This window comes from Corapipo altera, unplaced genomic scaffold (genome assembly GCF_003945725.1).
Source record: "Corapipo altera isolate COAL_440 unplaced genomic scaffold, ASM394572v1 78, whole genome shotgun sequence".
Taxonomy (NCBI): Eukaryota; Metazoa; Chordata; class Aves; order Passeriformes; family Pipridae; genus Corapipo; species Corapipo altera.
The window spans coordinates 4,369,762-4,395,598 of record NW_020884904.1 but is presented as its reverse complement, the minus strand read 5'-3'; the positions used below and the strand labels follow the sequence as shown (position 1 = coordinate 4,395,598).

Genomic DNA, 25,837 nt, shown 5'->3' with positions numbered 1-25,837 from the left:
GGGTGGGGTTCGCCGGGCCGGGCGCGCTGAGCGCCGGGGCCGCCGCGGCGCTGGGACCGGCGGCTCCGGTGTCGCGGGCGGGGTCTGGCCCCGCGCTCCGCCCGGGAAGCGGCAGGCGCGGTCGGCGGCCGGGGAGCGGTGACACTCGGCGTCCGGCTCCGAAATAGCTGCCCCGGGCTGAGCATCTTGTGCCGACCCGGCGAGGGGCCAGGAAACTCCTGCGGCTCCCCGCGAGAGAGGAGGAGGGTTTGCAATGGGCACGCTGTGCTAGCTGTGAGCAGCCACCCTCCACCGCCTCTCTGAGCTGCTGTTGATCCTTCAACTTCTAGGCAATTGAACTTTTTCTTTTATTCGCTTTCAGTAAAAAACATGACAGAATAGGTGCTGCGTGCGTCTCAGTCTCACGAGGAAGAGCCCTTTTTACTGTTTCACCACTAATTCAGCCGTAGCCCCTTTATTTATTTTCATCCTCTGCCCTGTTGCTTCGCGTTTCTACCTCTGCCTGTTTATGGTGGGAGGAGGAGACAACCACTTGCGTTCTGCTTGTTGGTGTAGCTGACTGGCAGATCAGCGAATCTGGAGAGCATGGCTTTTTGTTTGTTTTCTTTTATTCCACTAAGGAGAGGCCATACTGCTCTACCAACCCCTAAGATAGGCTACTTGACAGCAGGGCAAAGTTGTCTTTTAATGCTTGGGGCAATGGTGTTCTCAGCTAATATTTTGTTAAAACAGGTGATCCGGTAGCAAATAGACTATTTCTTTCAGATTTTTGTCACTAACACATATGTCCGTGTATTCATTAGTTGTAGTACTCTGATTAGAATTTCAACTCTGCAGAATAGACTAACTAACTACACAAGAAACAGCGCTTTGAAATTTTGGGTAAGTACTGGATAACTGAATGTTTATAAAATCCAGGATCAGAACATACACTCTGTGGGAGAATTAGCTCTTTGGAAGTTCGTTTGAATGATGTATTTGAGATTGAAATGTGTTGTACAGTGTCTTTTCTCAGATGCATAGATGGCTAGTCAGATACTGGTAGAATACTGAGTTGTTGGTCTGTTTGAAGGTGATGAGGCTGGAATAACTGCAGTCCTCTCAGTGTGTGGATCGAATTCCTCATTGCTTGCGTATGGAGATAATTAAGTACCGTGGTTGTCTGAACCTGGTTTAGGGTGCCGTTCACTCAAACATGATCCTGCTGCTTTAGCTGGTGTTGCCTGTATCTTGCTGTGAACATCTAAGCTGGCTGTAACAGTAATGTGTGCAGCTGGAGGTGACTTCAGTTCTGAGATGCTGCTGTCTCAGGAAATGTTGCTGAATGGATTTCTGGATTCCTTGGCAGCATGAAAGGCTTTTGGATAACTTTAACTTCACAACAAAAATGCTGTAATTTCTATTAAAGACAGAAGGAGAAAAAAAAAGTGAACTTCACACTTGAGGCCTGGGCATATCCATTTATATTAAGAGCAGTAAGGTTCTGCTGGGTACTGAATAGCTTCAATAATTGAGCACTGGTAGAAATTAATTCTTTAAACTAAAAGTTTGAGCTTATATAAAATGTAAATAAAAGTTTTGGGTCAAGTGCTGTGACTGACACTTGTCTTCCAGCAAATATATGCAAAAGAGGAACCTGTGTCTGCTTTGTCAGGTATAAGGATCTCTTCAAATAACAGCAGGAAAAGAAATAGTTCACTTTGAAATAGTGTTGAGGGAACAGCACTGTAGTGTTAAGCTGACACGTTGAGGCTGAGATTTCAAAACAACTTATTGTCAGTTTGCATTAATTTATCTTCATCTCCTGCCCTCTCCGCAGCTTTATCTTGAGATAAAATCTTGCCACCGCACAGTGAAGTTTAGCAGAAAATTCAGCCTTAAAAAATACCAGACCCAAAGAGGAATAGCTGAGCAGTACCTCCTGAGCGGTACCTCCTGAACAGTACCTCGGGTACCTCAGAGAAGAGTTTTGTGTTGTTTCCACGCTTGCCATGTGGTTACGGACAATGAGAGATGAGGCTTGCTGTATTATTTATATCCCTCAGTGTCTTCCTGAGCTCTTAAAGCTGTGATGTTATCAAGTGTGTGCAAAGCCCGTGCAAGCACTTAGGTAGTTTCTGTATGGGAAGTGTAGTGCCAGATACATTGTTTGTCTTTTAAGGCTGCACAGAAACTGCTCCAAGTTGTTTTAAAATTGATTACGAGCAAGTCACGTGCTTCATTTTTGGAATTTCTTAGGATTAAGTGACAAACGTGTAGTGTGGCCTTCACTAAAACATGGATCAGTACTAGCTCTTGCCACATGACAGATCGTGATGTCAGTGAAAGATTTGAATTCTCTTTTGCTTTTTTGTTCCTTGTGTTTAAAATATGACTGTCAGCAACTCAGCTTTGAAGCTTAAAAAGGAAAGTGTTTTCTCCTTACTGATAATTGCAAATATTTCTACGCTTGACTTTGCTCTCCTATAATTCTTTATTTAATTTTCAGTAAATCAGTACTCAAGTACAGTTGTTCTTGCTTTTACTTCAGTGCTACTGATTATTTTCTGGTAAGTAAGACTATTGTGGTGACAGGATATCATGGGGAAGCATGTGCTGTGATTTACGTTGTATCTTTGAAAGACAATGGGGGATTCATATTTGAAAACGGGAAAAGTCTTCCTTGATTTCAGATAAAACAAATGAAAACATGAGGAATGGAGGATGTAAGAAGAGCTAATGAATCTGCTTTCTTTTGCCAGCTTTCTGGGATCCTGCACAGCTCATCCTTTCCTGCCTTGTTTAGGTGTTGGTGGGAAGCAGAGAGCATTCATTGCTACAGGAGTAGTAATGGCTGAGGTTATGGCAGGGATCAGCATGTGAAGCGCTCCTGTGTGAGAGTATCAGTTCCCCATGATTGTTGTGCCCAGTCTGAGCTGAAACAACAACGTTTTTATAAGGAAGCTGAGTGAGCAAACCCATCTCATACAATGAAAGCTCTTTCACTTACTGGGTCCAGCATCACTGTGCTAATTAGTAGTGCAGGAGGAGCGGTGCACGAGGTGTAACTGGTCACTTGTGTACAGCTGCTTGTGGTCCTGGGTTCACTTCTCAGATGTTCATCTAGCAATTTGGAGGAACTTTAGAGTACAAATTAGCAGATCAAAGCTTTCGGTGGTTAGATGACTATAGTGTGTTCCTCAAAATTCTTCCTCTAGGGAGATAAATACAGCTCAATATTGCTGTTGGTGGGCCAGGATTTCATCCTGGAAATATCAGATCATTTCCTTTAAATCAGGATATGATAGATGAACTTACTGCTGTTGAGTCTGTGCCCTGTTAAGACAGGAAGTGAAGATGTTTTAATTGGGGAGGAGAGTTGATGGGATGTCGAAGCCATAAACTCTAGGAAAGCAGCAGTGAATGATAGCTCAGCATTCACCACAGCATTTTGTAAAACTCTAAGTGGTAGAACCAAGCATTCCTTCTCTTATTGAAAACATACACAAATAATCCATCATGCTCACATCCCAAGAGGGGAAAACTTTTAAAATGCATTGCAGCCAGTTAACTGGCCTCTTAATAGGCTGAGGTATTTGGGAGTATGAGCTGTGCAGAGCACACAGCTGTTGCCACAATAGCTTTTCTCCAGCTGTCATGCAGAGGTCTGTCACAAAATACCCCACATTCCCCTGTAACTCAGCCCTTTGTAATATTCAGGTTTCCTTGCTCAAAGGGAATACAGCCTAGCAACTACCTAATCACCCTCTGAATTTTTTTTTATCCTGCAGTTGCCATTTACTTCATGCTTTTTTTTTTTTTCAAATCTGAACAACGTATAGCTAGTTTTAGCAGTATACAGCAAGAAAGTCTCCAATGTTTTATTCTTTCAAATCTGCTCTGCAAAATAGTGGATGTTTCTGATCAGAATTGATAAAATTATTTGTCCTACGGTTTTTTCCTCTTCATAAAAGTACAGCTTTTGTTTTATGACATTGACATGTATGGTTTTGCACACTGAGCAGACTCTAGTGACCCACATGAATGTATTAGTTAATAAATGTCCCTAGATCCTTGAGATGGTATTGACTGGACATAATTAAGTGTGACTGAGTTCAGCTTAGTTTGTCAGTCAGCCTGATGTTACCTGTGGTAAGGCATGAACATGTTTGAAACTGCTAAAACAGTTAATGTGATACAAAACGCATGTAGAGGTTCAGTGTTTGGGGTTTTTTTGTTTGTTTACTGATTTCATGCTGTATTTACAAGCTCAAATCATACTGCCAAATTTGTAAAAGAAAGTATTTTTCCTACTGCTCTTAAACTGTTGGTAACAAGCTCTTGGTAACTGTTGGAGCTGAGCTTACTGTTCCACTAACTAGTGAGTAAAATGAGTTGGATGTAGATTTTTGACTCTTGAATGTTAGTATCAGACACTTGTCTGAAAGCAAGCATATGACTTGCAGATGGATGGCAAGCAGTTGTTCAGGCTTTTTTTCCTCTTTTTCCTTTACTTTTCCAAGCTGTTACTTCCACAAGACTGTTAGTTCTCCTTAGCTAGAAATAAAGCTAAAGGTGGGTTATCTCAAAGGGTCTTTTATCTCTGAAATAGCTGTTGGGCAACAAAATAGCTTGTTCTGAATTTTATGCTCTAAATATGAATTTCAAGCTCTAAAATAGAGTAGTAAAGTAGATTGAAAAGCAACAACTGAACATGCAGCTGGTGCTGGAGCCAGCGTGCTGGATGTTTGACAGACCCTGGTGTCTTAGTGTACCACTTCCGTATGCTGGACTCGGGATGTGCAAATCCCTCCAGAGTTTCTGGGTGTTCTGACTAACCCTCGCTGACCGTCCAAAAATTGCTCTTCGAGTAAACGCGTAAGGAAATCAAAGGAATCAGATGCCATGAATTCCAGGCTGCAGATTCACGCAGGGCTATGCTGGGACTGGTATGCTTACATTGTGATAAAGCGTGGGGCCTTCTTACCGTTAAGTAGTGCAGTGTAACTCAAGGTGACAAAATATAGTCCAGGAGAGCGAGCAACTGATTGTTGACATCTGTTGGGGTTAAAGGTGGGAAATAAAAATCCTAATCAAAACAAAGCACTTGTGATGCAGTCACCTGGAATAATAAGGGCTGCTTGTTGCCCTTCTTGTGAAACTTGAACCGCTCGGCTTCTTGCTTCCTGGAACACTGCTACCAAGTAAAAGGTTGGACTCGCTCTGATGAGTTGTAGATCCACAGCCTGGGAATGTGGTAGATGACTTCAGGCTTGCCTTGCAGGCAGGAAGGAAACCTTAAGTTACCTATGAGTGTTCCAGTATAGCCAGCAGTGGCATAATAATATATCCTAAGCTACCCAACAGGGATACCATGTACTAAGGCACATACCGGGTAGAACTGAGCTGGGTTCAAAAGTTGGCATAAACTTGTAGCAGTGTGGCAGTTTTGAGATACTCATCATTCTGGTTTTGAGCAATTTACAGTTCTTTCCCAAAGCTGAAATTCCTTTGGGATAACCTAACGTGCATCGCAGTCAAAAAGCACCTTTCTGTGTGTTCACTCCTGGCAGCGGTTGCTTATATAGCAAGTAAATATTGACGTACCTTTTGGTTATCAGGTTGTCTTCTACTGCCACTTGCACAAGGAGTACTGGCACAGCTTCCCAGATTACTGGCCGGCATGCCCTTTGCACTCTGAGGGATGAATAGGCAGCCGCTGGCCTGTAGCCCTGTTCCTCCTTCCCGTACTAGAGGGAGAGGCTCCTGCTTCTGGTTTTGGCTGGAGCTCTGAATTCCAGTGTTCGGTAGTGGTGGTAGAGGGTGGCTCTCATAAGTAGAGCCCTTATATTCCGGAGAGTTTTGAAGGACCCGAATGACTCGTATTTGTATACCTTGTGCAACCTGTTCGCACTTACCGAAAGCATTCCCAGCACTGAAAATGTTGTGACTGAGCTCCTTGATAAATCCGAAGATAGATACCAGCTTCATGAAGTGTAGCATGGCAGTCTTCTGGCTAGCTGGTAGGAAGCTGGGTTTTCTGCAGACCTTCCCAAATGAGTCACTCTTCAGGTCTAGACTGGCGTGACACGAGCAGAGAACTTCTCTGTTGGTTCAGACAGTTCAGGTGGCTTTAACTCCACGGGTTTGGTATTCTTGTCTTCAGTTATGTTCATAAGGCACTGTTAAAGGAAAATCTAACAACCAGATAAATGCATCACTTACTGTGAATGAGTTCGAGTTCAAGAAATGTGTAAAACCATCATTAAAACTGAAATCACACCTATAATTGATCCTTTTCTTTTTTTATTCTTTTTTACAACTTTTCCTTGTTGCTCTGCATATAACATGTCCAAAGATTTCTGGATGCAACTTTGAACATCCAAGACAAAGTCTTACTGTAAGGAGTAAGAGTGAATGGGAACTAGATTTAAAAGTTTAATTGCAAATGATGCCATTAGGCAATGTTTGCCTGTAAGTGGCTTGCCTTATCAAGTTGGTGGAGTTTGGTTTTGAAATTTTGTGGGACAGCAATGGTATCCTGCTAACTACAGATTTCTAGAGTTAGATCCCAGATGAATTATTTCTATCTGAGCAGTGAGTGAGGCCCTTTCTGTTTGTCTTGAACTGTATCCTTCATTACTAAGGTATGATCTGTGACTGTGAACAACTTTTTTTTTCTTGTATCTTTTTATCTTCTGTTCGTTGCTACTGTTTATGTTCTGTCTCACGGCTTAAGTGTGGTTGCAGCTTAGGTTTGGGATAGCCTGTAGGGCACTTCATGGGAACAGGTAATACAAAAGAAAATATTTCTCTCCTCTCTTTATAACTTAATTACTTGAAGTAGATAGCAGACAAGGGATGTTTACCTAATCTGTTTGCTTTTCTTACTTTTTCTCCTCCAATGACACACCATAGGTATATTTAAGCTGGTCACATCCCAGCCTGTAAAGTGCCCGATGTGCAGTGGTGCTTCTAGGTGGAACTTCCATGAAGTTGAAATTACTTTTTTATGGATTGCTTGCTTTTATTAGGTTGTTTTTAAGAGGTCTGGCTGGATTGCAGTGCATGGGCCCTTCTTGGTTAAGTTAAAGAAGGTCACGTATTCACGTTTGAAGTGGTTGATCTTGCGACTAATCAAGCATTGTGTGCAAGGGCTGTCATTACAGCGAGGTCAGGGGTTCTAATCTGCTGCTGGAATGGGAAAAGCTGGAGAACTTGCACTTAAGTTGTCCTTAAGCATACACAGAGCCTCAGACCTGACTGGGTGAGGGTTGCTGAGGAGGACTGTGTGCACTTCTCTAGTTAGGTGGGGAAGTGCCGTAAACTTGGATATCCTGTTGGATGATGGAGTTCATTTTGTGAATTTTTGTAACGTACAAATGTGCTCACACAAAATCCCACAAAGGACTGAAAAGGAGAAACTCTGGAATAGGCTTGTGTGGAGCTCCCCAGAACTGCAATTGGCAAGTGAGAGCTGCATTTGTGACCACGAGGGCTGTGCTGAAGCAGTAGGAGTGGTGTGGTGGTGCAGGTGGAGGAACTGAAGGGCCTTGAAAGTGAGGGCAAGTTGATCGTTTGCTTTTTAGAAGGTACTGACAGTGGGGAGGCACAAAGCCAGGGAAATATTTTTACTCTGCAAGCCTGAAGAAACAGGGCTTTGTTGTAATTGAAGGTTTAATTTGATAAGCTAGTACTACCAGTAAGGAAAAATGTTGAAAAGGTCCCCGTGCTGCCACAGCAGTTTGCCACTATAGCTATTTACTCCCTCTAGTTCTCTGAAACTCCACAAGCAATTGGAGTTAAAAATAACCAGGGAATGTTTTTACCCGGGATCAGTTACCCTGTCTGGTTCAATGTGCAGCTTTGCAAACAACTTCATCTGGCAGTCGGGCTCTTTTAACCAGACCTGCACCAACTTCTCAGCTGTGACCAGAAAGCGAAGTGTAGTTTTTGGTGAATCCAGATAGGAGTGAGTTCAGGCAGCAGGAATGTATGCAGAAGGGCACTATTAAAGATAGCGTAAAGTACTAGCTGCTAGCACCAGCGTGCCTTAATAATTAACCAGATGTTAGCACTGACACATAAAAATGCTGCAGTTGAAGGAAAAAAATTAGTGTAACATTCATAAGCGAAAGTACTCTGCAAATATCTTTATTCAGAGGCCCTATGAGAAGCATTATTTCTCAGCAGATTAACTGTAGGTACGAACATTAATAACTATCAACTGTATCACTTCCCTCAAGTCTTCTAAGCCAGAAAGTAAACTTGAGCTTCTACACAACTTAAAAGCAAATTATTTTTCCAGTCCTGTTCAGAGCATTCTGTACCTGTAGTGATATTATAATATGTTGAGTCACCAGTTACATTTTGCTAGGAAAAGAAATTTTAAAATCACTGCAGTTACTGTGTTGAGTTTTTCTGACAAAACTAACATGCCCAGCTCATATTACAGAGCATCTTCAGCATTCCTCATTTAAGAAAACATTAATCCATAAACCTGCAAGCAAATCTGAATATTTTACTTCATTTGTGGTAAGTAGACCATGAAATGGTAGGATGCCGCTGATAAATCTGTGTGAAAAATCTGGCATCTTTGGGCAGAAAAGTGATCTGCTAAATTTATTCTGTTATTAGACTTGTTCTATGTAAGAAAAATAAGTGGAATTACAGTAATATGTGCTGCCTTAGGTAGGGAGTTTCTAAATTGTGTGTTCATAATAATATTTCTGTGTTTCTCTCCTTTTATGAAGGTGTTTTATAATCACGTGTAAAAAGTAGTAGTTGATAATATACTTGTGTATGTGATACCAACTCTGCTAAAAAAGCATACAGTGTTTTCCTCTACTAGCTCATGCTAAGAGGCCTTCCTTAGCAAAACCAAATAAAGTAATGGTGATGTATTTAAATGGATTCTGGCTTTTCATGACCCAGTATTACTAAGAATGCAATTACGAGTGTATTTTGCAATTTCAGTTACTGCTCGGGATTTTTTTCCTAGCAGTCTGTCTTTGAAGTCCTCCAGAAGCATAGTATCCTTGCCTTTGCATCCTATTCTCCTGCCTCCCCTCAGACCCAAAACAATAGTACCTGAATCTTTGTCTACATGACCTGAGTGAGATTTCCAAGATGCACATGTAGGTGCTGTATCACTTTGATTTCCTATACTTTGGCTTTCCTTTAACTGATGTTTCGCCCTCCCCATGGAGCAGGTTCTCACCCTACTGGAAATTCATTACCAACTTGAGATCCTGCTTGGGGTCTTATGGAGGCAATATCCTCGTGTGCTCAGCAGCACTCCTTCAGTGTTGCAGTGAATTCTGAAGACTTTATTTGATGGTTGTATCCATGATAAACGTTTTCCAGACCCTCAAGTTTGAAAGTAAACCTGTGAGACCAAGACCTTTCTTAGCACATCAACCAAGTTAAACCAATGATCTTTGTCTTACCATCTGTGAGTATTTGAATGAAAAGTCTTAAACTGTGGAGATAATCTTATTTCTGTCTCTGTAAGCCTAAGAGGGGGGTGTGTGGTGGAATTTCTTTTTGTTTCTAGAAATGAAGTGTTCTGCCTGTGGCATCCAGTGGACCAACCCACTTTGAATATCCTGCCTTGCTACTTTTGATGTTGACTTTTAGCATGTTGTCATCAACCAACAGTGCTGTTGGCTACTTAGCTTTGGTTTGGAGGCTTGTGCTTCTAGCTCTTATGAATTGGTTACTTCTCTAGCAGTTAGGGCAAAATTTTATGTTGTCCAAGTGATGCTACCAACTGAAGAAGTACTAAACCTTAAAGCTCTTTTCTTGTTTGATTGCTACAGTAACTAAACGTTTAAGCTGCAATACCATGCCTGGATTATGGGAGATTTAATCAACTAGGGGCACTCCAGAATCATCAAGAAACTACCAAAAGGGAATTGGGCAGCTCAATGTAACTGCTTGAGCATGATTTTAGGATTAAATGTTAGATAAAAACAGGTCTTCAACAGTAAAGTAATTTGAGATGCTTCTGTTTCTAGAAGTTGTGTGATTTGTAACTTGCTCTGTCCTATTGCTTCAGCCTCGGGGGTGATGCTGTAGAAAGGTTGCTGTACAAACATCCAGGTAAAATTCTCTGTAGCTGATGTGGACCAACATTAGCAGTTATGGTGAGACCTTTCTGCAGGCAGAGCTAGTGGGGGAGGGATGGGACAGGCAGCAGATTAACCACTGAAGATGATGTGTGTACAACTGGGTGAAGCCTTGTGCAACAGGGGGGAAGTTAGCCTCTTCCAGCTCTGCTCAAGATGGAGACTGAGACTCAAGAGTGGCTGCTCTTATTGCATGGGGTGCAAGAAGAGTTGCGAAATGCCTCCAGTGTGTAATCCTGATAAGTGAGTCCTGTTATCTGATAAGAGGGTGTTCAGCTGAAGTCCTGCAGAGTTTAGACTGTGTCAGATCAACTAAAGGAGCCAGAGGTTTCATTTCTTTCAGATTCAGCTGGAAATGTTAGGGCAGCTCTGAGTCTTCAAGCTGTTGTGGTCTTCTGGCTGGCCCAGCTGCTGCGGGTGCCTGTGCATCTCTGAGACCACTGAGGCTGGAAGTGAGGTCACTGCCTGTCAGTGGATCCGCTCTTTGATCCCCACATATTTGTTCTGAGAGCATTACTTAGTGCAAAGAGGCATTTTAAATTGAGTGCTGTAGTTTTATCAAGGATGCTTCAGGTTTTCAACGTTTCTGAATTCCTGTATCTGTGACCTAAATCTACTAACTAGAGAAATTGTTTTGGCTCGTACAGTTCCTGCTTTGTTTTTGTCTTACTGGAGCAGTACACCCAAATATATCAATGCATATATCTCAACTTCTTTGATTTTAAAAAAGATACTTGAAAGCTCAGCTTTTGAGGTATCTGAAGACACTTTTTCCGTTTGTTGTCTAGAAGTTTTTGCACTCATTAGAATGGATATAGTGTGTATCAGGTAATTGAAGGATTTGATAAATAATTTTTGTCTGTTAAACTATTTTTAGTCGTGTATATTCTACAAAAGTTGATTAAAATTCACTAATATTTGTAAATATAAAATTACCCAGTATCTGTGTTGGTGGGACTATATGGAGAAAAAAGCCTCAGATCTGAAGTAGTTGACTTCCTTGTCCCAATATTATCTGCCTTCTGCCAAGTAGGTTACATTCCACACATTTTTAATAGTGGCTTCCCCTCCTCCTTAGCTGCTTTGACTTGTTTTGTGGGAGGACTTGAATATTTCAACTCAGACACCAAAGGTCTTCTCCCAAAAAAGGAAACTGATAATAAAATTGTTCATTTAGAGCACAATTTGAAAATAATCTGATCTGTGCTGATCTGAGTGCCTATTTACTGGAATTGTGACCAGGGGTTTTAAAATCCAACTGAGTTGGGGATTTTGCTCAAGGTTTAAGAGTTTTAGAATTTCAAGGTGCAATTTTAGCTCTTAAAAAAAAAAAAAATCCGTCATCTTCTATGTCTTTCTTCAATTTACAAATATTCTGAGAGAAAATAAACAAAAGCCCTGCATCTCATGAGCTGATCTCCTGAAAAAGACACTGGCTGCCTGTCTGCGTGAGGGAAGGTGGTGATCTGGAAGAATTTGTTCAGGGTGATTTCAGAAGATGAATAATTTAAACTGCAGCCACTTGCTTCAGACTAGATAATTGAGACTGGGTTTTCTAACAGCTGAACAGCTTATGTTAAAACTTAAAAAATTCCCTGCAGTGCATGTACTCTAGGTAGCTGTTTTGTACATGAGTAATCCCATGGCAAATGAGTAGCTTGAGAAATTTAAAAGTATCTCAGCTTTTCCTCTGTGCTAGGAGTTACTATGAGATGCTACTGTGATTGCCTAACACTCTCCACCCAGGTATTTATCATCTTTCTATAGCTTTTTCCTTGAATGGGTTATGATGCCTCTGGTCTCTCCTCAATGATGTATATGGGGAAAGGGGCTCATACTGCTTGATTCTCCTAAGCAAAACCCTATATGTATGGTAGTACTGTTGTTGCAGAATAAAAATCTCTGAGTTGGAACACTGACTGTCAGCTTCCACACTAGTGTTTCTGAGTGTGTGCTGTTGCAAATGAATGGCTGCCTGCTCTCCTGGCAGTGGGCTATCGTAGCGAGTCATGGGAAGATATCCCCAGATTTACTTTTGAGTCTTCGGGATCTGATGGTCATTTCCTAAACCCGAAGCATGTAGGCTGTCAATGCCAAAACATATTTGAGGAGGGCTTTGCTGTAACTCTGCTTGCTTTCTTAAAAAAAAAAAAAAAACAAACCAAAAGCAATGAAAAAACTTCAAACAAAAAACCAGTAGTGCCTTACTGGGTCTTGATTCTGTTCTGCAAGTTTGTAACACATGTGGTCCCTCTAAGCAGTTTTGAGTTTTGGTCATTATGAAAGGTTGAGTTTAACACATGCCCAGGAAATGAGACTTAGAAGACTTATGATTTAGATTAAAATACTTTCTAATGCTGGAAGAAAGCTTAAGAGAGAAACTACTTGCCTTTAATTGGTAGCATCCACCCGGTCCGTGTAAATAACACCAGCTTTGCTGCATGTTAAAAGCTGGCAGAGCTGTGTGGTGCTAATCCTGTGTTAGAGGTGCGTTCACACTTGGCTACATACGAGTTCACCAACAAGAACATAAGGTATTCTGAAGGTTTTCTGCTTGTCAAACTGATGTACTGCCTGCCCGGAGACTTCACCTATGATTACTGGAACTCTGAATAGTCCATTATTCTAAGTATGATGAAGTTGAAGAACCTGTTTCTAATCTATAAAAATGAGAGAAACTAATGTACTTTCCTGTGGTTTTGGTGCAGAAGGCTGGCTGCCTGTGCATTCCACGCTCTGTTTTCTCTTCACTGAATGCCTTAACCGCAAGATCTCTACTTGGTAGAATATGGGAGCGGAAATAGCAGTAGGGTTTTTTTAAAAAAGAGAGAAAAAAAACCAACCCAACAAAAAAACCCTTCTGATCAAACCCTGTGCATTCTAAAGCTGCCTTCTGAAAGTAAACAAATTGAAGGTCTTTGCACACCACTCACACATCTTAAGATGGCATTTGCTGTACTGCTACCTCTTTATAGATTTAAATGAAAAATTTCCAGGAACCCTTTGCTCAAGAAATCAATCAAATAATGATGTTCCCTATTTATTTGAGATGATATGTTATTACATATGCTTGTCAGACCTGTCAGGGAAGAATATTGCACACTGCACTTTGAATTTCGATGTTTCTCTGTAGATTAATTTCATAATGAAAATGAGTGTGTTTAGGTGATGGATTATGTTCTTTCCTTCAGGGCAAGATGTTTTAAACTGTATTCCCTACTAGATGTATGGTAAAGCCACTTTTTCAAGTGCTGCTAACCTGTTAGTAACAGGTTATCAGAGTAGAGTTACAGAGTTAGTAACAGTAGTGGAGGACTTGGCATGCAGTGAATTTGGCTAGTTTGGTTTGAGTTCCCTCTGTACGTATTCTGAATTGGGGTCAGGTAATTTATTTGTTAGCTGCTCAGTTCCTGTCAATGTGAACTTGCTTGGAGAGAAAACAACTTGGAAATTTGTTTGCTTTTAATGTTTTTGTTTGTGGATTTTATAATTGCTGTATTTCATGCTATAGAAACTCCTGGGTTGCCTTTTTTCTTCTTGCTGTTTGCATGGGATAGGTAGTTCTTCTGGTGCTGTGCCTTCTGCACTGTAGAATCAGCCCCTGAAGGATTATGGCCTCCAGAAATGAAGGGGGGGAATGGCTGGATTGCTTTGGAGGGGACGAGAAAGCAAGTAAGAGCAGCAAGGTTACATTTCAGGAGTAATGACTTCTCTCCTGGAAAGTCTTAATGGGACCTGTGAAGTTGTAGGACTGTAAACTAGCAGCATAGTGCAGCTGATTGTGACGTGTAAGTTTAATTTGACATGTTATGATAAACAAAAAGGATCTTCCTTGTAAGTTGGTACTAGCCTGTATAGAAATCTAGTACTTTCTATACTGTTTGTGGAATTCAAACTCTGGGTTTTTAAAGGTAAAACATCTTAGTAATGAACAAATTACTGAGTTGCTTTTGTGGCTGTTCACAGGATTTGTCCTGAAGAATGTTACTTACTTCATTAGAGATTTGTTACAAGTTAGTAATCATAAAAGCAGAGAGAAATAGCAACAGGGAGTGGAACCAACTTGTCTGAAGTGGAGAAATAAAACTAGCATGATCGAGTTCTTTTTCATCAGTCCTTGTCTTTCTTCACTTTGATCATCCTTGTATGTGGTTTAGACAATATGTTTACCAGTGCTTTTCATGACCTATATTCATCTGATGTGCACCTCTGTTTTCCAGATAATGATCCTTTTCTCCTTAACTGGTGTCTGTAAAAGAATAATATATAGAGAAGTCGGCATGTATCTTCTAATGCAAATGAAGTAAAAAAATCATGTGATCTGGCTGCTCTGTGCAGGCTGGCAGCAGCTTGCAAGTTTAGAAAACAAGTTTATTTGAGAATTTATGTAAATTCCTTGTAAGAATGAGTGCACACAGGGGACAGAAGGGAAATCACCTTGCTGGAAACCCCCGGAGGTGATCTTGACTGTATGCTGTTACTGAACTGAAGTATTTGAATTTGAACCCTTAGTTTTTAAGTTCATACTTTTAACAAGCTAAAAATCAAAAAGCCTGCTAGTCATCTTGAGGAGGGGAGGATAAACTGGTCAGCATGAGTATGGCGTAGGAGAAAAACAAATTCTTTTAATTTTTAGTGGTGTGCCTTCCTTATTTTCCTTTAAAACTCGAAAGCCTGCTAAAATACTAGATTATGTTTTATTCAGAGCAGGAGTAGCAGGAGAGGGAGAGAAGAATTTATTCTCTTCAAGTGAACTTTGGTAAAGAGCTGTCCTTGAAGGTTTGCGTGGAATATACAGGTGGCTCTGAAGAGTTAGCTGTACTCCTCCTAAGAAGTGGCAACAGAAAACTCAGCTTAAATGTGTTTAAATAAGCACAGAAAGTTACAGTTTTGCAAAAGGATGAGAAAAATACTTTGTTTAACTGAGTTGAGCTGAGATCTGTTGTATTTAGACCTGTGGTGCTTCTGCTAGCTTCTAGCTGGGCTGGGGCATTTCCCTGGAGCGAAGCATATGAAAGAGTTAAGATCCCTCAGCCGAAGGTTTTCTCTTTCTGTTGATGGTGAGTCTACTAAGCTTTGGGATACCAGCAAAGGCTGTAGTAAGGATACATTCTTGGAAGGGTTTGTGTACCTGCAATGCAGATGGTCCCCCTGAGGTTTTTAATATGTGGGTCGGGTAAGGAGCAAGGGAAGAGTGCCAAAAGGATGAATGTTTTTAGATCCAATGGAGGTCTGCGTGCTTGTGATGGTCTCAAGTTCTGTAGATGCATTGAGTAGTTTCCAGAGAGTTTGCTGCTGTACTGAAGGAAGAGCACTTAGCTGTAAAAACCCTGTTTGCTGTATTAATTTGCTTGCCAATTACTTAAGCAAAGGTGTATTTACAAGCTTTAGATGACAGAACCACAAGTGGAGAATGGCTGTCTCAGGGCCGTGCTATCACAGCATGTGTGGCTGGGTTAGTATATGGAGCTTTTGTGCTTCAAACAACAAATTACAATAACCATTGTTTTATGAGAAAAGGTCTTCAGTGGAGAGCTCAGGTTCTACCTGAGCATCCAGCTCTTCAAGGAAATTGGGCACTGTTGACTTTCAACAGTTTGTGCTTCTGAATGAGAGTGTTTGGTCTCAATTTAAGGTCTCCTTCCCCATGGAGGAACTTCCCTCACAAATGGTGGGTAGAGAACTATTCTGGAACCTGCTCTAACACAGTGCTAAATACGATATTGGAGAATAAAATACTAAACCTTGCTTTCCAGTGATCCTAGGGTCTGTGTGACTTTAGAAAATGCTTCTAGATCAAGCTGTGAATTCCCTAAACAATGAGGGATTGCCTGTGGATGTAGTGTTTAATACAAATCATGGGGTTTTATCTGTTACTTAGAATCAGCTCCACCATGGGAAGTGATGATACTTGATGTAAGACTGCTCCATTCTTTCATTTGCTTTCTTTACTGCTACCATAAATGGCCATACTGTGAAAACACTTGTTGACTGCATGTGGTGTCTGATTATGTAGCACCTCAACTGAATGTTTGCTTGCAGTTTCTTGATGTGGTTCGTCATAGATGTGGCTTTTTGAAATGTGAAAGTAGGTATTTGCACATAAAACTGGTTTGTGGCGCCGTGTAGTATGAAGTAGGTCTTGACATGAGAACAAGTCTGCTAACGTGTCTCTGAGTTTTAATCGGACGAGGATGCTCCCTCACCAGAGATACATTTGGTTTTCTTGCTTTAGTTACAGCAGCACATGGTTTGGGAGTGATTATATTCTCACTGGGGTAAAACAATCCTTGCTATTAAGGTAATACAGTCTCTGAAAGTACAAAAGCCATGATTAAGACCTAACTGCTTAGGTCTTCCAACTCAAAGGTCGTGTGAAATATTCATCTAACGGAATCAGAAAATCAGTTAGGTTGGGAAAGACCTTAGAGTTCATCAACCCCAACCTTTGACTGATGACCTTCTTGTCAACTAGACCATGGCATTAAGTGCCGTGTCCAGTCTTTTCATGAACATTATTAACATTAACTTTGTTAATACTGTAGATGTTAAGTAAAGTTAGTTATCTCTAACATTTTCTATTCCATGTGATGTCTGTGATAATTCAAAGCAAAAAATAAGCTCCCTCTGAGTTTCCTATGTGTTTCCCTGCCCTGTGATTTGGGGTGATGCTGACTAAGAGTGGTACTACAGCCACAGGTGCAGAGGCGAAGGGGAAGAAACACTGTGGTTGGTTTTAGTACAACCAAATGTTTTGCTGGTAAATATGCTTTTTTTTAGATGGAAATTGTTACTTGCTTAAATATATTGACTGACTACTGAAGATAAAAGCATTTTTATTAAAATTTGAGAACATAAATGTATTTCCATTTGACACTCTTTTTGACTTTAAAGTCTGAAGTTACTGAGGCTGAAAATTCTGGCACTGCTTAAGAGCATTTAATTGTGCTTACTAGGGCCTTAGGATCTCTTCCTATTCCCTATAGATAAGCTAACAAGCTAATTTTAGCAAGATAGTGCTTATTACCAGTTTTGTACAATGAAATCTTACTTACATGTCAGGATTAGCAACGGTAAAACCACTTGGTAGTTTCTGGTTCCTGGAATTTGACTGTGTGCACATTTCCTCATATGTAAGTTGCAACCATATTGGTCACATTGTGCTTTTCAAGTCTTGATTAAATGAGGGGATAATGCCACTCAAGAACTTGCTTCTCTCAATCTCCCTAGTAAATATTCCTGTTGTGAATGACTTGGCTTCATGAGTGCCACGCTGCTGGAGTGTGCCTGTGTGCAACCACTTGCTTGGTGGTGCAAAAGGGGGGACCATCTGGGCATCTTCCTCTTGCTTGTTGTGCAGTTCTGATGTTGATGTGACTTCATGCAGGCTATAAAAATAATTTGGGTAAAATAGGTACTGCCCAATTTGATACTCTTCAGCTAAGCGTAAGTGAGTATGGATTCTGGGGGAGGCGCACAGAAAATGTTAGGTTGCACATAAACTTCATGTAGTAGTTTGCAGATTTGCTGATTTAAAAGCAAGTTCACTAATCGTGAGCAACCTTGTGCCATGAACTGTGGATGTCAGTGTAGCACAGGCATGGGCATGGACCTCAAAGGGAAATAAAATGCAGGTGCTGGAGATACCGCAGGACAGTACATTTGGGTTGACTTGTGGGACTGATGCAAAAAAAAGAGCAGTAATTTCTAAGCATTCCCAACCCTGAGTCTGATTGTTTGGTATTTCTTGGTTTTATTTCTGTTTAGGATAAAACATTCTCTGTTATCTCATGTATTTCTTCTAGGAACTGCAGCTGTCTGTCTGTAATGTAGAAGTTCCAATATACATGGCTTTGCTTCTGAAAAGTCAGAAATGAAGTGCTACATACCCTATTGTAAACAGTCCTGATGCACTGTACCCCTTGATGAGAAAACCAGGCTGAATTACACTGTTGTCAGATGGGAAGGAGTAATAACCTTTGATCTTGAAATCTGCTGCTTGTGGTAGTGAGAGAGAGTCTATGAAGGCATTCTTCAAGGACATTAAGATTTAACTTCCCTGCAAGCACTGATTAATCTGGAAAGGAAAGCATTGTACTCTGCTGGTATCTGTGATGGAAAATACTCAGTATTACTTTTTTCAAAGTGTTTTGTCCAACTGAAGCTTTGTTTCAGTTAAACAAGTCCACACTACAGGTTCTTTGCACTCTGTTTGTTTGACTTCTGATATTTGTTCTTACAGAAACCTGGAATTTTGAAAACAATGGTATTAATTTGAACCATTACTTACGAAGCAGTAGCATCCACATCTGTGAGAACAGCCTCTGTTTAAAATGCTTGTGCTTTTTGATGACCATCATGCCTCCCCATGATTTCAGGTCAGCCTGCACCACTGAAATATCTGTGTTTAGTAACTCTCTACTGAGATGGGCTAGGATTTCTCAATCTTGCTCCACGGATGGGGTAACTCACCACATTGCTCTGCTAAGTTCGGTTGACAATGACCAAGTCTGGGCTCTTTTTCTTCCCGTCTGTCGGAATCAGATCTGTCGAACGCTGCGCCCGAACAGTTGAACAAAACAAAGGGACTGCTTGTGTGCCAGGAAGGTCTGAACACACTGTCCCTAGCGTGGAAAGGCTGACGCAGCCTGCCGTACCTTGGAAGAGATCCCCTTCCTTCCTTTTCACTCTCACAATTAGGTGGGTTAACCTGACACCTTACGTTAGAGACAAGGTAAAAAATACTCTCAAGCTTTTCGTTGTTTGGCTCTAAATCCCAAATTAAGGTTGTGAGCGCTTCTCCTTGATGTGTCTGGGTTAAAAATCTGATGCTGAAATGTGAACCTCTTGAAAAACTCCACTCTGTGGAGGGGGCATTAAGGTTACAGAGCTTGTTGCTGCACTTGGGAGTGAGTGGCATGTAGGTGCTCTGTTCTCCTTCCTGGTCCCTGTGGGAGCCTGTGTGCTGGCCCTGCTCGGAGCAGCCAAATCTGAAAGTACAGATCACATGGAAAAAAACCCACTTATTGACCAGTACAAATTCTCCTTCTTTCAGAGGTTTTGCTGCTTAGTCACAGAATTCTGAGAAATGGTTTCTGGAGGTGGAAAGCACATTTTCATCTCAGATTAGAGTGTGGTGACTGATATGGACGTGTGAAAATACCTGGGTACTCCTGGCTGCTGAGCTACCGCGGTGGGTGGGACTGCAGCGTGGGACTCGTGTGCTTGGGTTGGTCAGACTGGTTTGCTGTGGCTTTCGTGCCCTGTCATTGTGGTGTGTGGAAAACTTAAGAGACTGCCGTGTTAGAAGTGTGCATTTAGTATGTTATTGCTGTTGTAGTTTTTTAGCATGAACTTCTTGTTGATAGCTTGTCACCTGCAAGCTGTTCAGACACCCTTTTCGAAGGGGAAGTTACCCAGTATGTTTTCATTTTAATTGGTTTTGCTGCACATTTTACCATTATAATATGTGCATCATGAAGCTTCAGATGCTGGCACTCCTGAATGATTAACACACTTTTGAAAAGTCCATTATTTCGTGGGTTGGCAACCAATTATTTAATTATCATTTGAAATTGTCATGCTCCAGGATAACTGCTGTATGTTTTACTTAGTTGGGTGAGGATTTGTGGGGAAGGCTAATAATTATTAACCTTGCTAATGAAAATAGATGGCTAAATAACAGAGCTGTCGTTTCAGTGTTCCTGATGCTTCTGCTTATGGCACTTTCAAAACTTAAAGATAATGGTAATTGTCTGTAGTCTGCAAATTTAGTCTAGACAGTCTAATCTAAGGCCAAAAGGTTGGAGTTGAATAAATATGTAATTTGGGCAAATAAAGCTATTAGAGCTGTGCTTATCTTCTTGACGCAATAGTTCTTATTAGATATAAGTGCTATTTTATAGCCTTTTCCTAAATAATTAGCTTCTAATGATCAGTCAACAAATCGTGGAAAAATAAAGCACTCCAGACTTTGCTAATGAAATTGAATGTTTTTATGTTGGATATTGTCCAAGCTGGTGTTCAGAAATTCCATGGAATTTACTGGTAATTGAAAAAAAAACCCTATAGGACAGGAACTAGTGCATTGCTATCAATGCTTACCATAATCTGGCAGTGGAAATAAGATCTGTTACTGGCTCTGAAGGAGTCATCTCAACTTTTGATTGCCTATGTGCTAATAGATTCTGTGTCCCTTATTCTTTAACAGAATAAGTGCTATGATTAAAACTTATGTAAGCTTTCACTATTTCAGTTCAGTCCCTGTTCAGCACTTTATATATAGATATATGTAGATATATATATGTGCACAAATTATATATTAAAAAAGTTATATATATTAGAGTTGGGTGAAAAGGCATCTTCTAGTGATATGAACTTTACTGAAGTGCCTGTACATATAAAAATGGTTTGTATGGCTAGTATTTAGGAGAGAGACTTCTTTAATTTTTGGCTGGTAATTTGAACTATCTGATCTCTTGATAGTCCTAAAGGCAGCAGGGAGTAATTGCAGAATGCCAGAACTGGCGATGATAAAACCTCCCTCTTCCATTAGCAGGAAGTTGCTGTAGTTTAACTGTACAGTAAAATACTAGCATAGAAATATTTAATCCTAACTTGACTCATTCTAGAAAACCATAGGCTCTGGGTGTAATGGGCTAGTTAACCTGGCTGTATCACCATGTTAAAAAAATGTTTTAAGATGAAGAATGTTGAGAATTTGCCTTCCTCAGGTTTTCTGCCTGACTCTTTCTGATGAACTGTGGTCCAAGCCCACATCTGTTTCTGAACTGTTACAAACCTACACAGCTGACAGCGGCACCTGGCTTTGTAGAGATCTGAGATGTAAAAGAAGGGTAGGAAAATGCTCTTACTATCTAGAACGGATCTTTAGTTCCTACTTTCAGAATAGGAAAGACATTAACTTCAGAAATTTTTGATCTTAGCTTACTGTGGAGTCCCAGAGATCAAACATTTTCAGCTACTTAAAATGTGAAATAAGAGTTAAGAGTTGCTGGAGTGCAGCTTTGTTTTACTGGCTTGTTAAACTAGAAGAACTTGTTACTACATTAATGTAATTGTATGGCTCCAAATGTCCATAACCTAAGCTAGACAATCTGAGAAGTCTAATTAACAAGCCATTTGTTTGCAACTTGAACCTGTTTAAAAGGTTCTGAGTTGATGTGAATACTTGCACTCTCCTCAAGAGGTTTTTTACCATGGAATGAGCTTTTTTGGTCTGCATTTCGGATTTTTGTGTGTTACTCAAGGAGTTATGAAGTGGCTTCTTTCTTAGTAGACTGTAAATGCCCTAAATATGGATCTCCTCAGAGCTGCTCACCTGAAGGCTGTTGCTGACTGTTATAAGTTAGGTCTAAGTTACTGAAGTGAAGAGCTATTTTAATTAACTGTAAGTCGTCTTCTCCTGTTAAGGTACTAAAGTTTATAAACCAAAATCTCTTGCATTGCACTGTATATCTTGAGGCATCCTCATGATTTCATGTGTAGGAGAAAAGGTGTTCTATAACTCCTGCCTCACCAGGAGGTTTTTTTGAGCAACCTTACCTTCTTTTCTCCTGCAGCTAAAGTCCCCATTAGCTGGTAATACGAAGTCCTAAAATCGGACATGTACTTTTTAAAAAATATCACTGGCTTCTTGAGATAAAAACTTGACTTCATTGTGAAGAGCTTGTGTGGGCTGCTTAGGTTGAAAACTGCTTAAACCTGATAAACCTTTATGGATGAAAAGATAACATGTCACAAATATTTTAAACATTCCTTGAATTACAAGTGGCTAAGATCAGGAGGATGAAGTACTTGGTGTGTTCATAGTTCCTGCACATACTTACTGTGAAGCAAAAATGAAATTAAATTAAATCAAGACTCATCTGTGCTTGCAGCATAGAATGTTTTACAGTCAGACGTGTTTCGACTTGAGAAATTGCATAGCTGCCTTCAAAGAATTTTGTAGGTGCTTACTGGCATTAAAAGACATTAATTCAAGGCATTACAAAGAAGTCTTCACAGACAGTGAAAGTGTACATTCTCTGATCTTGAGTCATGAAAACTGCACCACCAGGAAGTATTCAAGAGGCCAAAGTTTAGTGCGTGTATTGCCTAAAACAGGTCTCTGTGTGAGTGTACTTGGCGTTTGGTGTGGTTTGATTTTTGAGACATTTGAGAATTATTAATTGGAGGGAAATGTTCACAGGCTGGGTGAGCTGCTAATACTGAGTTGCTGTACCGTGGGGAGAACTGTAAGCTGGGAACTGAAAAGAGACGTAAGCAAAAGTGCAGATTCAGTTTAAAAGGTGAAAGCTGTTTTAAAAAAGTATCAATCTGCTGGTTTTTTTTAGGAAGTTAATATTTTAAAAGGTGTTCACATGCATTGCAAAATATATATTAAAAGAAAACCTACTCTCATCAGTATTCGTGTTATGTGCATGTAACCAGTACCCACTCTGCCCATAATTGGAATTATAGAGTCCTTTAGATTGGAAAAGACATTTAAGGTCATCAAATTGGTGTGTATTATCTCTTTAAAAGGATTACCCTAATGGTGTGTTTAAACTTGGCAGGATGTTAGCAAAAAGGCATGTAGCTTTTCAGCAAAGTAGATTTAATGAGTATTCTTTAAACCTCTCCGATTTGAACACGCACTGAGAGGCTGCCTTAGTTATGTTTCAAAGACACTTTCTTTTCCCCAAGCGAGTCTGCCCTCTCTGGGTTTATTCTTAGGGTTTGGGGGGTTTTTTTTCACTGAATCTTGTAATTATCTGTTTAGGAGTCGCACTTCAGATTTCAATCTATAAAACCCAAGTTGTTTTGCCAGCCGTGCCTGGGGTCCCAGGTTTGAGGGGAAAAAAAGGGAAATTGTTTCCTGTGCTTCTGCACCCTAAGTGGGGTTGGGGAAGGTAAAGCTTCTTTATTATAAGTAGCAATTGGGGGAATGGCAAAACTTAGCAGACAGTTTTTTAGGCATGTTGAAAGATGTAAGAGTTGGTGAATGTTCCCTGTCAGTGCACAAAATTCAGTTTGATTTTAGTCTTTCATGTTGAGTCTTGGTCCACTGCAGACTTACTCCTGCAGAAGAAGTTGATGATCCAGAACCAACAGGGTTCTTAAATCTGTAACACAAGTCAGTCCTGCTGAACCAGGGATGAAATCTGAAACTTCCTAGCATATGGCTGTCTGGAGAAACAGCATTGGAAATGAGTACGTTTATGGATGCAGAATTCAAGTGTTCATTTAGGAAATGTAAAAATTACAGGCACATAGACAGAATTAGATATCTGTGTTAATCTTCAGCTTGAAGACACTTTACCCTCCATATCTTTTCTCCCCTTGCTCCCCCCATTCTAACTCATGTTTGCCCACACCTGTGAGGGAAGCAAAGCTAGTTTTGTTTTTAGGTACTTTGAGTAGTGCGCAGAACAAAGTCCATAAAGAAAAGAACTGTGTTATATTTAGCTAAGTGTATTAAATGTGCCCATACACTGAACACAGTTTTCTTGGTAGTTTTCTTTTTCTGATGTGCTCACTCCATGATCAGTGTCTGTGGAAGGACAGGGAAGGGGAGAGGGAGAGACAGAAGAGTATGTGGCCATATAATCTGCCTAACTCACACTTTTAGTGTTTACAGACCAAGCACAACTTTTTCATGCAATGCAAGGATTGTCAAAAGCTAAGGAGAAGACTTACCTATACTTAACCAAAGCAGGTGTTTATTTTTATATTCTACTATCTCTTCTGTCTTTGAACTGTATATTGGCAGGGGGGCAGTTTAATGGATACACTCTGCCATGGATTATTCAAGAACTTTGCATTTTCCATTATGCTTTTGTTCTTTAACAGAACCATTAAGATTTGATTAAGCATGTACTTAATCATCAAGTTCAGTATTACATGTATATGTATTGCTAGTTCTTCAGGAACAAATAAAAACTTTTCAACCTGTGCATGAATTTCCAAAGGGTTTAGCTTATACATGGCTCGTGTCATCTGTCTTTCACTATAACTTTCTTCAGTGTAATGCTCTTCTCTCTTTGTGTCTCAGTTTTCACTATTCATGAAATTAAGTGCTTCACATCACTGGATAATGGCAGTAATTGTAGTGACAAATGACATCTGTTTCCCTGGATAGCCATAACAACGCTAGCAGTATACATTAGAACAGTGGGAAGTAGTGTAAATTGAGGGAAGCATCACTGATTACTTACAAACTGACTATCTTTCAATTTATATTTTTCAGAAGAGAGGAATGGGTGTTCTTACTGTAGGTGTAATTAAAAGAAAAAAGAACTCTTTAAGATTCATAGGAATATGGGATGATTGGAGCATGATACACCTGACCTTCTGTAGTATAAGCCAGTGGTTTAATCATTATTTCTTCAGTCTGGTCTTTATCAGCATAATTCTAGACATTTGGCCTGCTATTTTCTGCAATGTTCAACACCAAAATACTTCATCTCATTCTATAAAGTGTGACTGTTTATGGCAGGAAAGCAATCTAAATGCCATCTTGAGCTCTTCTGCTTGAAATCGTGCTGGGTTGCTGTGGGTAGCTCCTGCAGTCTTCTTTTGGTACTGGCTTGGGCACTGCACAAAACCTTTGCAGAGGTGGCACTTCCAGTCATCAACCCTAACAGCATCCACCTCCTGCTCCCCCAGCAACAACCAGTTAGACCTGTCTAGAAATATCGGGTCCTAGTGAACCACCTGCCCTTGGATTGGTGTATGTTAAGTATTGGAACAAGCTTGTCAGAGGCTCTCTGATCAGTGGTGTGCTCTTAGTTTGTTTATTTTTTTCTGTGACCCAAGTACGTGGGGCTCTGCAAAATGCTAAATTTGTGTGTTTTGCTGTGTCTGTTCCCTTATTCTGGAATGCAGTCTGGGTTTATGTTTGCTACCAGAAGTCCGTTAAAGTTTTTTCCTGTGTGTTTTCCTTGTTTTCTAGCCAGCCAACTCAAATATTCTGAAGAAATGATTTAAAGAACCTCTTTTGTGCTGTGAAAGGAGGTGATTCTTTTAATCTTTTGAGGTGCTGAGGTTGGAGTCACTGCTTTGCCTAATTACCCCTTCTACTGGGCAGGTTAACTCTGGACCAGGGCCAGTGTAGTGCTTGAGCAAGGTGACAGATTACTGCCACCCTTCCTCTAGGAACATGTCTGTGGTGACATAGAACCTGTATGTTTGCTCCTTTGGGACAGGAATGTAGATTAAAACTCCTAGAAACAGTCCCCTCCTCTGCAGCCTGGAGGGGAGGGCACAGTGTGACACTGGGGTCACATTAGTATAGACTTGGCTGCTGTGCCACTCCTCCTAGGTGGAAGGGTTGAAGGCAGAGGCTGAAGATTTCATGGGTGGCAAAGCAGTGAAGATTGCAAACGAATATATGCAGTCAGATCTTAATTCAAGGTCTGAGAAAGTTGTTACAGTGTAGACAAGTACCCCAATCAAAAATATCTTAATTTATGGCCCTACTGACTGACCAGAGCACAAGAGTTCTGATCTTAAACTGTAGCGCTGACTTCATCAATTGGAATGATAGCCAGCAATACCCATTTAAATGAAGGGAACTTGGTCGGGTTCTTGTCTCTTTCTGGGTTAAGTATTTCTGATGTTATTAGCGTGGTGTGTGATAGGGCTGTAGCCGATACTGTTATTTGTTCTACGCCCATGGTGAAGATGTGCCACTGCAGATAGTGAATTGAGCTTCAGCTTGGGTG

At 40.6% G+C, this 25,837-nt stretch overlaps 1 protein-coding gene across 1 annotated transcript in view; it reads left to right on the top strand.

The window, feature by feature from the left end:
* RRAS2 (RAS related 2) overlaps positions 1–25,837 on the top strand; it is a 44,246-nt gene that overhangs the window by 822 nt on the left and 17,587 nt on the right. The window lies entirely within an intron of this gene.